This window comes from Penaeus vannamei, chromosome 5 (assembly GCF_042767895.1).
Source record: "Penaeus vannamei isolate JL-2024 chromosome 5, ASM4276789v1, whole genome shotgun sequence".
Taxonomy (NCBI): Eukaryota; Metazoa; Arthropoda; class Malacostraca; order Decapoda; family Penaeidae; genus Penaeus; species Penaeus vannamei.
In genome coordinates, this window is record NC_091553.1 from 77,501 (window position 1) to 82,500 (window position 5,000).

Consider the following 5,000-nt stretch of genomic DNA (forward strand, 5'->3'; position numbering starts at 1 on the left):
ATCGTAATATTACGTTATTTTTAAGTCTGTCCTCTAATAGTCATTTTCTGTACTCTGGATGATCAGCGTTTTCTATGACACTAGATTTTAATAGTTCCTCGTAGAGTTGAAAATTAGAGCATATAATGTGCGACAGAATAATCATTTCCACTGCAGCTAATATTGCTTAGGCTAACATTATCATATTTTCTTGCTTCGCCAATTATTTTCTCTCATCTAAGAGAAAAGAGATGATATTGGTGACGAAAATGAGGATGCAGAGTAATGTGGATCTATAGACACAATGGCCAAAGAACATAATTCCGTATTAATGTTACCGCCTACGACCGAGTATGAAAAACTTATAAAGTAAATAAATATACATAAACGATAAGATAAAAGTCTCCCTTTCCATATTATTTTTATTTATATTTATTTCTTGGTGTAATGGCGAATACTATTGCAAACAAGGGAGATTTTATATAATTTCTGATCTTATTAATTTTTTTATGATGATTAAAAGCAACGATTTGACTGAAGGCTTGACATACAAAAATAAACAGTAATTCCAGGTAAATGAACGACCTGCAGCCTATCAAACCGAAAGTATTCACAAGTATTCCATCTCAGACCTGCGATGGAAAACACCGAGGCAGGTTCTATGAGGTACATAAAGTATAAACAATTCAGTATAAACAATGGACCTGAAGAACTCTACGATTGGATCAGTGGGACATGCCTGCCCAGGTCCTCGGGGCGCAGAGGCTCTGATATTGAAAATGCTCTGTAATATTGCAATATCCTGTGCCTAGACATAAATTTAACGCCTAAGAAAAAATGAATATTAAAAGAAAGGAGAATACCCGTTCTGAAAGGTAAACATAAAACTTATCAAAGAACAGAAACACGGGATTAGCATTACCGGAAAGTTGAGAAATTAAAAGTAAAATTGTGATGTGATTTAAAAGAAAGAAAAACATCATAATTGCCTTAGATACGTATTTACTGTGACGAATGCAGTTTTATTAACCGACATGAGCGAGCGACGAGAACTTTTATTGATGTCGCTGCCTCTCCCACAGCCAAGGGCCGGAGTAACAGGTGTCCTTCGGGCCAAAAGCGCCTTCGTTTTGCGCCGCGAAGGAGCTGCCTCCGTCACCCACTTCGCCAAGCTTCCTGTTATAACAAAATGGTGATTATAATAATGATAATAATAACAAATGATAATGATGATGATTATAATAAGAGATTGAAGATAATAATGATGATAATAAAATCATCATCATAATGATAATGATAATGGTAATCATAATGATAACAATAATAAAGAAAATAATAATGTTATAATTATAATATTAACAATAATGAGAAAAGTTATAATGACGATAAAGAGGATAAGGATAAAAACAACTACAATAATAATGGTAATGATAATAATGATAAAAATAACAATAACAAGAATGATGATAGTGATTATTATCATCACCATAATAATGATGATAATGAGAATAACAATAATGATAAGGATATGTGTGATAAATATATAAAAAAACGTAATGATAGTATAAATAAAAAATGAATACATATATATAAATGATAATGATAGTAATAATAATAATAATAATGATAATAAAAATAATGATAATGATAATGATAATAATAATAATAATAGCAATAATGATAATAATAAAAGATAATAATGAAAGTTATTATTATTGTTGATAATGATGATAGCAATAATAATATATATAATAATGATAACAGTAATGATGGTAATAACAATAACCATAATGATAGCTATTATGATAGAATTAAGGATAGTGATAATGATAATGATCATAACAATAATAGGAATGACGATGATAATAACAATGATAATAATTATATCAATAACATTATTGCTGATAATATCAATAATGTTAATAATAACAATGATAATAATAATGCTGTTAATAAAGATAATAATAAAGAGAGTCATAAAAGCCAGTGATACTACTACTACTAATAGTAATAACGATATTGATATTGATAATATTCACAAAAACATCAATAATAATAGAAATAATGATGATAACAGCAACAACGGTAACAATGATAATAATAATAACAATAATAATAATGATGATGATAATAATGATAACGATAATATAATAATAATAATAATAATAATAACAATAATAATAATCATAATAATAATAATAATAATAATAATAATAATAATAATAATAACAATAATAATAATGATAATAATAATAACAATAATAATAATAGTAATGATGATAACGATAATAATAATAGTAATAATAATAATAATAATAATAATAATAATAATAGTAATAATAATAATGATAATAAGGATGATAATAGTAATAATAATAAAGAAAATAGTAATGATAATGATAATAAAAATAATGACTATAATGAAAATAATGATAATAATAATGATAACAATGATGATGATGATGATAATAATAATAATAATAATAATAATAATAATAATAATAATAATAATAATAATAATAATAATGATAATAATAACAACAATGATGATAATAATAGTGATAATAATGATAATAATAGTGATAATAATGATAATAATAGTGATAATGATAATAATAGTGATAATAAGGATAATAGTAATAATGATACTAATAGTAATAAAAAGGATAATAATAACTGTAATAATGATAGTAATAATGATAAAATGGTAACAGTAATAATAATGCGAATAATGATAATAATGATAACAAAATAATAACGAAAGTAATAACAATGATAAGAACAATAACAATAAGGATGATGATGATGATGATGATAATGATAATAATAATAATAATAATAATAATAATAATAGCAAAGATAATGATAATGATATGATAAGGATGAAAACGATAATGATGATAATAATAATGATAACAATAATAACAATAACGCTAATATTATCACTATCAGTGATTATAAGAATGATCATAATAACAATGTACATGATAATGATAATGATATTGTTAATGATGATGATTACGATGATGATAATCATAATAATGATAATAGTAATGATGACATAATGATAACAATTATAATAGAAATAAAAATTAATAATAACAATGATAATAACGATGATAATAGCAATACTACTACTAGTGAAAATGATAATAGTAACAGCAATGGTAATAATGATGCTTATAATACTAATAATAATGATAATGATAATGACCATAACAACAATGATGATAATAATGATGATGATAATGATAATGAAAATCATAATAATGATAATGATAATGAAAATCATAATAATGATAATGATAATGCAAATAATAATAATGATAATGATAACTATAATAATGATAATAATAATAATGATGACAATAACAATTATAACAATAATAACGATGATAAAGATAAGAATTAGAATAGGAATAATAACAATAACAATAACAATAATGATGACGATGGTGATAACAGTAATAGTAATAAATGAAGTAATAGTAGATATGATGATAATACTGTAATAATACCATTAATTAATGATGACAATGAGAATGACATCATCGCTAATGCTATTTCTTATCTAATGTTTAAGATGATAAGGATAATGATATTGATATAAATTATATTGATAATAATATTGATGTATAAAAAGGTATTCATGACGATGATTAATATACAAATAAGAGAAAAAACTATAACGCCAGCATTTTAAAAATAAATGTGATTATGTGCTGATTTAATAGGTAATCATAACCGGTGTTGTTCAGCCTTTACACGTGAAAAGCATTGTTATTATCCCCTATATTACTTGTTCTTTGGATTTTTATATTACGCTAATAACGGCGCCCTTGGCCAGGTCCCCAGCGCCGCCGCCGCCGCCGCTGCCCCTGAAGCGTCGTCACTATGGCAGTAGAGTGATTTCGTAAACATTTTCGTTTGGATTTGGATGTAATAAAAACAATTGATCATTTCAAATATAAGCAGCATATTGTTCTTTCACTGTAGCTCTTTTGTGCTGCGAATACATGCTTACAGGATGATAGAACTAACAAGCCAATGATAACGGGAATATGCCGGAATGAAATTTTAGAGGGACTCGCCAAGACGAACAGGTAATCGAATCCAAACCAACCAAAGCGGCAACCAATTACAACGGACGGGCCCAGGCCGAACGCCTAACCTAATCACGGGAAATGTCCCAAGGACCCTCGCGATCGCTGGCGCTTTTCGAAGACGATTGATTTTCCTTCACGCCTCCTCCTCCTCCTCGTCCTCCTCCTCTTCGAAACCCGGACATCAGAGTCTCAGCGAACGCCGAAGGAGACCCGCGCCCACGGAGATCCTAAGGTTAGGCGCCGTGACCTCATTCCCTCACCTCGTTAAAGGGGCTACAACACGCCAGATAAAAACCCAAATCTCGGCCTGAGAAATGAGTCTTAAGAGGCGCTCACTTCCCCCACAGCTTGTTCAATAAAGCTCAGCGTTCGTGGGGAGGCTCCGGCCTCACTCTTCCGGAATATGGGACACGCTCTGTCGCCGAGAGACGTCGCCAGTGGCATCGAAGACGTGAAAGATCTGGGCATTCCATCGCCATTTTCCGATGGGCACCTTCGCTTATCCGTCTTCTTACAAAGCTTCCAAAAGAGCATCTCAATCTTCTCTCTTTAAACGCAGTAATTAGGATGGATGAGGTCGATTGATTCCCTTTTCCCCCAAGTTGTGAATCTAATAGATACGTGACTTCATTTGGAGTGTGCCAACATTAACGATAATCTAGATCATATCATTACTTTAAAGATGACGGGACGGCTTCCCACCTCAGGGCGGCCGCCCTCCATGGCCGGGCGCCTATTAATACCTGCGGCCCAACTATTATTTCAGGGTCCGAACGTCTTTGATAATGCCGAGTGCTATTTGCTTTGATTTATAAAAGTTGACATCAGATATTCCTATCTGTCTAACGTTAGCGAGGCGGCGCATGCGCACTCCCCGCCAGTTATTGATCGGCCCTCTGTCGGCACCGCCGCCAA